This window comes from Mustela erminea, chromosome 9 (genome assembly GCF_009829155.1).
Source record: "Mustela erminea isolate mMusErm1 chromosome 9, mMusErm1.Pri, whole genome shotgun sequence".
Taxonomy (NCBI): Eukaryota; Metazoa; Chordata; class Mammalia; order Carnivora; family Mustelidae; genus Mustela; species Mustela erminea.
Window position 1 is genome coordinate 4,726,618 of NC_045622.1, and position 12,748 is coordinate 4,739,365.

General features: G+C 39.1%; 1 protein-coding gene across 2 annotated transcripts in view; it reads right to left on the minus strand.

Moving 5' to 3' along the window:
* The window catches only part of CWF19L2 (CWF19 like cell cycle control factor 2), a 200,743-nt gene that overhangs the window by 23,960 nt on the left and 164,035 nt on the right, over window positions 1-12,748 (minus strand). The window lies entirely within an intron of this gene.

Genomic DNA, 12,748 nt, shown 5'->3' on the forward strand with positions numbered 1-12,748 from the left:
ATAGTTTTCCATGTGCAGATTTTTTACCTTCTTAGTTAAAGTTATCCTTAGGTATTTTACTGTTTTCAATGCAATTGTAAATGGGGTTGTTTTCTTGATTTCTTTCTGATTTGTTACTACTGTACAGAAACCACAGATTTCTGTACATTAATGTTGAATCCTGCTACTTTACTGAATTAATGTATTACTTCTAACAATTTTTGGTGGAGTCTCTAGGGATTTTTATATATGGTATCATGTCATCTGCAAATAGGGACAGTTTCCTTCTCTTTTAAATTTGTATGCCTTTTTCTTGCCTAACTGCATGCCTAGGACTTCCAATACTATGTTGATCAAAAGTGGAAATAGTGGGCATCCTTGTCTTGTTTCTGATCTTAGGAAAAGCTTCCAGCTGTGTGTTTATCATATATGGTATTAATTACTTTGAAGTAGGTTTCCCATTCACCCACTTTATGGAGAGGTTTTTTTTTTTATCATAAATAGATGTTGAATTTTGACAAATGCTTCTTTGGCATCTACTGAGATAATTACATGATTTTTATCTTTCAGTATGTTGATACAGTGTTTCACATTGATTGGATATTGAACCATCCTAGATTCCTGCAATAAATCCTATGTGATCATGAAGTAATATTTTTAGCATATTTTAACACATTGTTAATTCAGCTGCTAATATTTTGTTAAGGATTTTTGATTCTATCTTCATCAGAGATACTGACTTGTAATTAATTCTCTTCTTTCTCTCTCTACCCCCTTCTGTTTTGCTTTGCTTTATTTCCCACAGTCTTTATCTGGTTTTGCTAACAGGGTCATACAAGCCTGATAAAATGAGTTTGGATGCAATCCCTCCTCTTCAGTTTTTGGGAATAGTTTGGGAAGAATGGCATTAAACCTTCCTTGAATGTTTGGTGGAATTCACCAGAGAAGCCATCTAGTCCTGGATGTTTGTTGGGAGTTGTTAAAATAATGATTCAATCTCCTTACTAGTAATTCATCTACTCAGATTTTCTATTTCATCATATTTCAGTCTTGAAAGACTTTACATTTCTAGGAATTTATCTATTTCTTCTAGGCTGTCCAATTTTGTTGCCATATAATTGTTTATAACAGTGTCTTAGGATCCTTTGTATTTCTGTGGTTATCAGTTACTAACTTCTCTTTATTTTTTACTTTATTTGAGTCCTCTTTTTTTTTCTTGGCGAGTCTAGCTGAAGGTTTGATCATTTTATTTACCTTTTTGAAGAACCAGTTCTTTTTTTTTTATTTAATTTTTTCAGTGTTCCAAAATTCATTGTTTATGCACCACACCCAGTGCTCCATGCAATATGTGCCCTCCATAATACCCAACAGGCTCACCCCACCCCTCACCTCCTCCTCAAAAACCCTCAGTTTGTTTCTCAGTCCACAGTCTCTCATGGTTTGTCTCCCCCTCCAATTTCTCTCAACTCACTTCTCCGCTCCATCTCCCAAAGTCTTCTGTGTTATTCCTTATGCTCCACGAGTAAGTGAAACCATATGATAATTGACTCTCTCTGCTTGACTTATTTCACTCAGCATCATCTCCTCCAGACCCATCCATGTTGATACAAAAGTTGGGTATTCATCCTCCAGTCCCATCCTTTCTGATGGAGGCAAAACACTCCATAGTATATGTGGACCATATCTTCTTTATCCGTTCGTCTCTTAAAGGGCATCTTGGTTATTTTCATAGTTTAGCAATTGTGGCCATAGCTGCTATGAACATTGGGGTACAGGTGGCCCTTCTTTTCACTACATCTGTATCTTTGGGGTAAATACCCAGTAGTTCAATTGCAGGGACATAGGGTAACTCTATTTTTAATTTCTTGAAGAATATCCACAGTTTTCCAAAGGGGCTGCACCAACTTGCATTCCTACCAACAGTGTAAAAGGATTCCCCTTTCCAACACTTGTTGTATACTGTCTTGTTCATTCTGGCCATTCTAACTGGTTTAAGGTGGTATCTCAATGTGCTTTTGATTTGAATATCCCTGATGGTTAATGATGATGAACATTTTTTCATATGCCTTTAGCCATTTGTGTGTCTTCTTTGAAGAAGTGCTGTTCATGTCTTCTGCCCATTTTTTGACATGATTATCTGTTTTGTGTGTGTTGAGTTTGAGGAGTTCTTTATAGATCTCGGATATCAGCCCTTTGTCTGTAGTGTCATTTGTGAATATATTCTCCCATTCCTTGGGTTGCCTCTTTGTTTTGTTGACTGTTTCCTTTGCTGTGCAGAAGCTTTTTATCCTGATGAAATCCCAAAGGTCATTTTTGCTTTTGTTTCCTTTGCCTTTGGAGACATGCCTTGAAAGAAGTTGCTGTGGCCAATGTCAAAGAGGTTACTGCCTATGTTTTTCCTCTAGGATTTTGATAGATTCCTGCCTCACACTGAGGTTTTTTATCTATTTTAAGTTTATCTTTGTGTGTGATGTGAGAGAATGCCTGAGTTTCATTCTTCTACACATAGCTATCCAATTGGCCCAGCACCATTTATTGAAGAGACTGTCTTTTTCCCACTGTATATATATATTTTTTTAATTTTTTATTTTTTATAAACATATATTTTTATCCCCAGGGGTACAGGTCTGTGAATCACCAGGTTTACACACTTCACAGCACTCACCAAAGCACATACCCTCCCCAATGTCCAAAACCCCATCCCCTTCTCCCAAACCCCCTCCCCCCAGCAACCCTCAGTTTGTTTTGTGAGATTAAGAGTCACTTATGGTTTGTCTCCCTTCCAAACCCATCTTGTTTCATTTATTCTTCTCCTACCCACTTAAGCCCTCATGTTGCATCACCACTTCCTCACATCAGGGAGATCATATGATAGTTGTCTTTCTCTGCTTGACTTATTTCGCTAAGCATGATACGCTCTAGTTCCATCCATGTTGTCGCAAATGGCAAGATTTCATTTCTTTTGATGGCTGCATAGTATTCCATTGTGTATATATACCACATCTTCTTGATCCATTCATCTGTTGATGGACATCTAGGTTCTTTCCATAGTTTGGCTATTGTGGACATTGCTGCTATAAACATTCGGGTGCATGTGCCCCTTTGGATCACTACGTTTGTATCTTTAGGGTAAATACCCAATAGTGCAATTGCTGAGTCATAGGGCAGTTCTATTTTCAACATTTTGAGGAACCTCCATGCTGTTTTCCAGAGTGGCTGCACCAGCTTGCATTCCCACCAACAGTGTAGGAGGGTTCCCCTTTCTCCGCATCCTCGCCAGCATCTGTCATTTCCTGACTTGTTGATTTTAGCCATTCTAACTGGTGTGAGGTGATATCTCATTGTGGTTTTGATTTGTATTTCCCTGATGCCGAGTGATATGGAGCACTTTTTCATGTGTCTGTTGGCCATCTGGATGTCTTCTTTGCAGAAATGTCTGTTCATATCCTCTGCCCATTTCTTGATTGGATTATTTGTTCTTTGGGTGTTGAGTTTGCTAAGTTCTTTATAGATTCTGGACACTAGTCCTTTATCTGATATGTCGTTTGCAAATATCTTCTCCCATTCTGTCAGTTGTCTTTTGATTTTGTTAACTGTTTCCTTTGCTGTGCAAAAGCTTTTGATCTTGATGAAATCCCAATAGTTCATTTTGGCCCTTGCTTCCCTTGCCCTTGGCGTTGTTTCTAGGAAGATGTTGCTGCGGCTGAGGTCAAAGAGGTTGCTGCCTGTGTTCTCCTCAAGGATTTTGATGGATTCCTTTCGCACATTGAGGTCCTTCATCCATTTTGAGTCTATTTTTGTGTGTGGTGTAAGGAAATGGTCCAATTTCATTTTTCTGCATGTGGCTGTCCAATTTTCCCAGCACCATTTATTGAAGAGGCTGTCTTTTTTCCATTGGACATTCTTTCCTGCTTTGTCGAAGATTAGTTGACTGTAGAGTTGAGGGTCTATTTCTGGGCTCTCTATTCTGTTCCATTGATCTATGTGTCTGTTTTTGTGCCAGTACCATGCTGTCTTGATGATGACAGCTTTGTAATAGAGCTTGAAGTCCGGAATTGTGATGCCACCAACGTTGGCTTTCTTTTTCAATATCCCTTTGGCTATTCGAGGTCTTTTCTGGTTCAATATAAATTTTAGAATTATTTGTTCCATTTCTTTGAAAAAGATGGATGGTACTTTGATAGGAATTACATTAAATGTGTAGATTGTTTTAGGTAGCATAGACATTTTCACGATATTTATTCTTCCAATCCAGGAGCATGGAACATTTTTCCATTTCTTTGTGCCTTCCTCAATTTCTTTCATGAGTACTTTATAGTTTTCTGAGTATAGATTCTGTGCCTCTTTGGTTAGGTTTGTTCCTAGGTATCTTATGGTTTTGGGTGCAGTTGTAAATGGGATTGACTCCTTAATTTCTCTTTCTTCTGTCTTGCTGTTGGTGTAGAGAAATGCAACTGATTTCTGTGCATTGGTTTTACATCCTGACACTTTACTGAATTCCTGTATAAGTTCTAGCAGTTTTGGAGTGGAGTCTTTTGGGTTTTCCACATAAAGTATCATATCATCTGCAAAGAGTGATAATTTGACTTCTTCTTTGCCGATTTGGATGTCTTTAATTTCCTTTTGTTGTCTGATTGCTGAGGCTAGGACCTCTAGTACAATGTTGAATAGCAGTGGTGATAATGGACATCCCTGCCGTGTTCCTGACCTTAGCGGAAAAGCTTTCAGTTTTTCTCCATTGAGATGATGTTTGTGGTGGGTTTTTCATAGATGGCTTTGATGATATTGAGGTATGTGCCCTCTATCCCTACAATTTGAAGAGTTTTGATCAGGAAGGGATGCTGTACTTTGTCAAATGCTTTTTCAGCATCTATTGAGAGTATCATATGGGTCTTGTTCTTTCTTTTATTGATGTGTTGTATCACATTGACTGATTTGCGGATGTTCAACCAACCTTGCAGCCCTGGAATAAATCCCACTTGGTCGTGGTGAATAATCCTTTTAATGTACTGTTGAATCCTATTGGCTAGTATTTTGTTGAGTATTTTCGCATCTGTGTTCATCAAGGATATTGGTCTATAGCTCTCTTTTTTGATGGGATCCTTGTCTGGTTTTGGGATCAAGGTGATGCTGGCCTCATAAAATGAGTTTGGAAGTTTTCCTTCCATTTCTATGTTTTGGAACAGTTTCAGGAGAATAGGAATTAGTTCTTCTTTAAATGTTTGGTAGAATTCCCCCGGGAAGCTGTCTGGCCCTGGGCTTTTGTTTGTTTGGAGATTTTTAATGACTGTTTCAATCTCCTTACTGGTTATGGGTCTGTTCAGGCTTTCTATTTCTTCCTGGTTCCGTTGTGGTAGTTTATATGTTTCTAGGAATGCATCCATTTCTTCCAGATTGTCAGATTTATTGGCGTAGAGTTGCTCATAGTATGTTCTTATAATAGTTTGTATTTCTTTGGTGTTAGTTGTGATCTCTCCTCTTTCATTCATGATTTTATTTATTTGGGTCCTTTCTCTTTTCTTTTTGATAAGTCGGGCCAGGGGTTTATCAATTTTATTAATTCTTTCAAAGAACCAGCTCCTAGTTTCGTTGATTTGTTCTATTGTTTTTTTGGTTTCTATTTCATTGATTTCTGCTCTGATCTTTATGATTTCTCTTCTCCTGCTGGGCTTAGGGTTTCTTTCTTGTTCTTTCTCCAGCTCCTTTAGGTGTAGGGTTAGGTTGTGTACCTGAGACCTTTCTTGTTTCTTGAGAAAGGCTTGTACCGCTATATATTTTCCTCTCAGGACTGCCTTTGTTGTGTCCCACAGATTTTGAACTGTTGTATTTTCATTATCATTTGTTTCCATGAATTTTTTCAATTCTTCTTTAATTTCCCGGTTGACCCATTCATTCTTTAGAAGGATGCTGTTTAGTCTCCATGTATTTAGGTTCTTTCCAAACTTCCTTTTGTGGTTGAGTTCTAGCTTTAGAGCATTATGGTCTGGAAATATGCAGGGAATGATCCCAATCTTTTGATACCGGTTGAGTCCTGATTTAGGACCGAGGATGTGATCTATTCTGGAGAATGTTCCATGTGCACTAGAGAAGAATGTGTATTCTGTTGCTTTGGGATGAAATGTTCTGAATATATCTGTGATGTCCATCTGGTCCAGTGTGTTGTTTAAGGCCTTTATTTCCTTGCTGATCTTTTGCTTGGATGATCTGTCCATTTCAGTGAGGGGAGGTGTTAAAGTCCCCTACTATTATTGTATTATTGTTGATGTGTTTCTTTGATTTTGTTATTAATTGGTTTATATAGTTGGCTGCTCCCACGTTGGGGGCATAGATATTTAAAACTGTTAAATCTTCTTGTTGGACAGACCCTTTGAGTATGATATAGTGTCCTTCCTCATCTCTTATTATAGTCTCTGGCTTAAAATCTAATTGTTCTGAAATAAGGATTGCCACTCCTGCTTTCTTCTGATGTCCACTAGCATGGTCAATTCTTTTCCACCCCCTCACTTTAAATCTGGAGGTGTCTTCGGGCTTAAAATGAGTTTCTTGGAGGCAACATATAGATGGGTTTTGTTTTTTTATCCATTCTGATACCCTGTGTCTTTTGACAGGGGCATTTAGCCCATTAACATTCAGGGTAACTATTGAGAGATATGAATTTAGTGCCATTGTATTGCCTGTAAGGTGACTGTTACTGTATATGGTCTCTGTTCCTTTCTGATCTACCACTTGTAGGCTCTCTCTTTGCTTAGAGGACCCCTTTCAATATTTCCTGTAGAGCTGGTTTGGTGTTTGCAAATTCTTTCAGTTTTTGTTTGTCCTGGAAGCTTTTAATCTCTCCTTCTATTTTCAATGATAGCCTAGCTGGATATAGTATTCTTGGCTGCATGTTTTTCTCGTTTAGTGCTCTGAAAATATGCCAGCTCTTTCTGGCCTGCCAGGTCTCTGTGGATAAGTCAGCTGCCAATCTAATATTTTTACCATTGTATGTTACAGACTTCTTTTCCCGGGCTGCTTTCAGGATTTTCTCTTTGTCACTGAGACTTGTAAATTTTACTATTAGGTGACGGGGTGTGGGCCTATTCTTATTGATTTTGAGGGGCGTTTTCTGAACCTCCTGAATTTTGATGCTCGTTCCCTTTGCCATGTTGGGGAAATTCTCCCCAATAATTCTCTCCAGTATACCTTCTGCTCCCCTCTCTCTTTCTTCTTCTTCTGGAATCCCAATTATTCTAATGTTGTTTCGTCTTATGGTGTCACTTATCTCTCGAATTCTCCCCTCGTGGTCCAGTAGCTGTTTGTCCCTCTTTTGCTCAGCTTCTTTATTCTCTGTCATTTGGAATTCTATATCACTAATTCTTTCTTCTGCCTCATTTATCCTAGCAGTGAAAGCCTCCATTTTTGATTGCACCTCATTAATAGCTTTTTTGATTTCAACTTGGTTAGATTTTAGTTCTTTTATTTCTCCAGAAAGGGCTTTTATATCTCTCGAGAGGGTTTCTCTAATATCTTCCATGCCTTTTTTGAGCCCGGCTAGAACCTTGAGAATTGTCATTCTGAATTCTAGATCTGACATATTACCAATGTCTGTATTGATTAGGTCCCTAGCCTTCAGTACTGCCTCTTGTTCTTTTTTTTGTGTTGAATTTTTCCGTCTTGTCATTTTGTCCAGATAAGAGTATATGAAGGAGCAAGTAAAATACTAAAAGGGTGGCAACAACCCCAGGAAAATATGCTTTAACCAAATTAGAAGAGATCCCAAATCGTGAGGGGGGAGAAAGGGGATAAAAAGAGGTTCAAAAAGTAAGAAAGAAAAAAAAAAGAAAAAAGAAAAGAATTTAAAAAAAAGAAAACAAATAAGAAAAATATAAAAAAGAAAAAATATATATATTAGATAAACTAGTTAAAAAACGTTAAAAAAGAAAAAGGTAAAAGTTAAAAATAAAATTAACCAGAAGGCGAGAAAAAAAACAAAAAATGAAAAAGAAAAAAATTAAATCAACTGCAAGACTAAAAAAAATCACAGAGAAAAAGCCATGAGTTCCGTGCTTTGCTTTCTCCTCCTCTGGAATTCTGCTGCTCTCCTTGGTATTGAAACCGCACTCCTTGGTAGGTGAACTTGGTATCGGCTGGATTTCTTGTTGATCTTCTGGGGTAGGGGCCTGTTATAGTGATTCTCAAGTGTCTTTGCCCCCGGCGGAATTGCACCGCCCTTATCAGGGGCCGGGGTGAGTAATCCGCTCGGGTTTGCTTTCAGGAGCTTTTGTTCCGTGAGCACTTTCCGTAGAGTTCCGGAGGACTGGGAATACAAACGGCGGCCTCCTGGTCTCCGGCCCGGAGGAGCCGAGAGCCCAGGGCCCCAACTCCTCAGTGCGCCCTCAGAGAACAGCGCCCAGTTACTCCCGTCTGCCTGACCTCCGGCCGCGCTCCGAGCTCACTGAGCCTGCGACTGGTTCAAGGTAACACCGAGCTGTAAGCTTACTGTCGGCTCGGCCTCTGTAGCCGGCTTTCCCTTTCCAATACCTGGAAGCTCTGCGACACTCAGACACCCCCAATTCTTCTGTGACCCTGCGGGACCTGAGGCCACGCTGACCCCGCGTGGGCTTCACCCCGGTTTAGCCTCTGGAGCGATATCCCTCAGCGGAACAGACTTAAAAGTCCTGATTTTGTGCGCCGTTGCTCCGCCGCTTGCCGGGAGCCGGCCCCTCCCTTCGGGGTCTATCTTCCCGTCGCTTTGGATTCACATCTCCGCCGGTCCTACCTTTCAGAAAGTGGTTGTTTTTCTGTTTCCAGAATTGCTGTTCTTCTTCTCTTCGATCTGCCGATGGATTTTCAGGTGTTTGCAATCTTTAGATAAGCTATCTAGCTGATCTCCGGCTAGCTGAAGTAGTCTCAGCCTGCTACTTCTCCGCCATCTTGACTCCTCCCTCCCCACTGTATATTTTTTCCTGTTTTGCCCCAGATTATTTGATCATAGAGTTGCGGGTCCACATCTGGGCTCTCTACTCTGTTCCACTTGTCTATGTGTCTGTTTTTGTGCTAGTACCATGCTGTCTTGGTGATCACAGCTTTGTTGTAAAGCTTGAAATCAGGCAACGTGATGCCCCAACTTTGTTTTTTTCTTCTACATTTCCTTAGCAATTCAGGGTCTCTTCTGGTTCCATACAAATTTTAGGATTGTTTGTGTGGAATTTTGATCGGAATGGCATTGAAAGTGTAGATTGCTCTAGGCACTATAGACATTTTAACAATTTTATTCTTCTGATCCATGAGCATGGGGTTCTCTTCCATCTTTTTGTGTCTTCTTCAATTTCTTTCATGAGTGTTCTGTAGTTCCTCAAGTACAGATCATTTACCTCTTTGGTTAGGTTTATTCCCAGGTATCTTATAGTTCTTGGTGCTATAGTAAATGGAATCCATTCTCTAATTTCTCTTTCTATTTTTTTATTGTTTGTGTATAAGAAAGCAACTGATTTCTGTACATTGATTTTGTATCCTGCCACATTACTGAATTGCTGTATGAGTTCTAGTAGTTTGGAGGTGGAGTCTTTTGGGTTTTCCATATAAAGTATCATGTCATCTGCAAAGAGAGAGAGTTTGACTTCTTCTTTGCCAATTTGTATACCTTTTATTTCTTTTTGTTGTCTGATTGCTGTTGCTAGGACTTCTGGTAATATGTTGAACACCTGTGTCAAGAGTAGGCATCCTTGCCGTGTTCCTGATCTCAAAGGGAAGGCTGTCAGCTTTTCCCCACTGAGGATGATATTCGCTGTGGGTTCTTCATAGATTTTATTAAGTTGAGAGATGTTCCCTCTGTCCCTATACTTTGAATCATTTTAATCAGGAACAGATGTGTATCTTGTCAAATGCTTTTTCTGCATCAATTGAGAGGACCATGTGGTTCTTCTCTCTTCTCTTATTGAATTGTCCTATCACATCGATTGATTTGTGAATGTTGAACCACCCTTGCATCCCATGGATAAATCCCACCTGGTCATGGTGGATAATCTTTTTAATGTACTGTTGGATCCTATTAGCTAGGATCTTGTTGAGAATCAGGGATATTAGTCTGAAACTTTCCTTTTTGATGGCGTCTTTGCCTGGTTTGGGGACAGGGTAATGCTGGTTTCATAAAAAGACTCTGAAAGTTTTCTTTCTGTTTCTTTTCAAACAGCTTCACGAGAATAGGTATTGTTTCTTCTTTGAATGTTTGGTGGAAATCTCCAGGGAATCCATCAGGTCCTGCGTTCTTGTTTTTTGGGAGGTTTGTTTTCTTTTGTTTTGTTTTTACTGCTTCAATCTTGTTACTAGATATTGGTCTATTCAGGTTGTCAATTTCTTCCTGATTCAGTTTTGGAAGTTTATAGGTTTCCAGGAATGCATCCATTCTGTCTAGGTTGCTAAACTGGCATGTAACTGTCGATAATAATTTCTGATTATCGTTTCTATTTCCCTGGTGTTAGTCATGCATGATCTCTCCCTTTTCATTCATAATTTTATTAATTTGGGTCCTCTCTCTTCTTTTGGATTAGTTTGGCCAATGGTTTATTGATCTTATTGTTTGTTTTTTTTTAAATAGCTTCTAGTTTCGTTGATGTATTCTACTGTATCTCTAGTTTCTAACTCATTGATCTCTGCTCTAATCTTGATCACTCCCCTTCCTGTGTGTGGGGTTGGCTTAATTTGTTGTTGATTCTCCAGTTCTTTAAGGTGTAAGGACAGCTGGTGTTCCAGATTTTTCAATTTTTTTCAGGGAGCCTTGGATGGCTATGTATTTCCCCCTTAGGACCGCCTTTGCCGTATCCCACAGGTTTTGGACCAAAGTGTCTTTATTCTCATTGGTTTCCATGAATTGTTTAAGCTCTTCTTTGATTTCCTGGTTAATCCAAACATTCTTTTTTTGCTGTTGTTTTAAGATTTTATTTTTTTTATTTGACAGAGCTAGAGAGAGAGCACAAATAGGTAGAACAGCAGGCAGAGGGAGAGGGGGAAGCAGGCTCCATGCTGAGCAGGGAACCTGACACAGGGCTTGACCCCAGGACCCTGTGATCATGACCCGAGCCGAAGGCAGAGGCCTAACCCACTGAGTCACCCAGGCACCCCTAATGCAAACATTCTTAAGCAGGGTAGTCTTTAGCTTCCAAGTGTTTGAATTCCTTGCAAACTTCTTGTGATTGAGTTCCCGTTTCAAAGCATCATGATCTGAGAATATGCAGGGAATAATTTCAATCTTTTGATATCAGTTGAGCCCTGATGTGGTCTATTCTGGAGAAAGTTCCATGTGCACTTGAGAAAAATGACTATTCTGTTGTTTTAGGGTGGAATGTTCTGTATGTTTCAGATGAAGTCCATCTGGTCCAATACGTCATTCAACACTCTTGTTTCTTTATTGATTTTCTGCTTGGATGATCTGTTACTGAGATAAAAATCCCCTATTAATGTATTCATATCAATATGATTCTTTATCTTGATTGACCGCTGTCTTATGTAGTTGGCTGCTCCTGTACTGGGGGCATAAATATTTACAGTTGTTAGATCTTCTTGGTGGACAGACCCTTTAAGAATAAGGTAGTGTCCTTCTTTATCTCTGACTACAGTCTTTAGTTTAAAACCCAATTTATCTGATATGAGAATCCCTACCCCAGCTTTCTTTTGAGGCCCATTGGCATGAAAGATGCTTCCTCATCCCTTCACTTTCAGTCTGGATGTATCCTTAGCTTCCAGATGAAGAGCCAGCTCTTAATATCACTGATCTTTCCTATTGTCTTTTAGTCTCTATTTCATATATATCCACTCTGATCTTTATTATTTCCTTCCTTCCACTACCTTTTGGATTTGTTGTCTTTTTTCTAGTTCCTCAGGCCTAAAGTTAAACTGAGATTTCTCTTCTTCCTTGAGATAGGCCTTTATTGCTATAAACTTCCCTTTGAGGACGACTTTTGCTATTCTCCCACTGATTTTTCATATTACTTTTTTATTTGTCTCTATGTATCTTTTAAGTTCTCCTTTGATTTTGTCTAGGACTTAGTAGTTTTCAGTAAATAGTTTAATCTCTTCCTATTTGTCGTTTTCCCCATTTTCTTCTTGTAACTGATTTCAGTTTCATAGCACTGTAGTCAGAAAAGATGCTTGATATAATTTGTCTTCTTGAATTTATTGAGACTTGTTTTGTGGTCTAACATGGGATCAGTCCTGGAAAATGCTCTATTAGCATTTGAGAAGAATGTGTATTCAGCTGTTTGGGGATATAGTGTTCTGTATGTATCTATTAAGTCCATCTGGTCTATTCTGCTAAGGCCAATGTTTTCTTATTAATTTTCTGTCTGGATGATCTATCCATTAATGTAAATGGGGGTGTCAAAATTCCCCACTACTATTGTATTGCTGTCAATTTCCCCCTTCAAGCTTTTAACATTTGTTTCATATATTTTGGTGCTTCTCTGTTGGGTGTATATATATTTAGAAATGTTATATCTTCTTGCTGGATTGACCTCTTTATTATTATATAGTTCCTCCTTGTCTATTGTTCTAGTCTTTGTTTTAAAGTCTGTTTTGTCTGACATGATTAGAGCTATCCAGCTTTCTCTCCATTTCCAATTGCATGGAGTATCTTTTCCCATCCCCTCACTTTCTTTTTTTAATTTTATTTTTTTTAGTGTTCCAAGATTCATTCTTTATGCACCACACCCAGTGCTCCACGCAATACGTGCCCTCCTTAATACCCACCACCATGCTCACCCCATCCTCCCACCGCCCTCCCTTCCCAACCCAA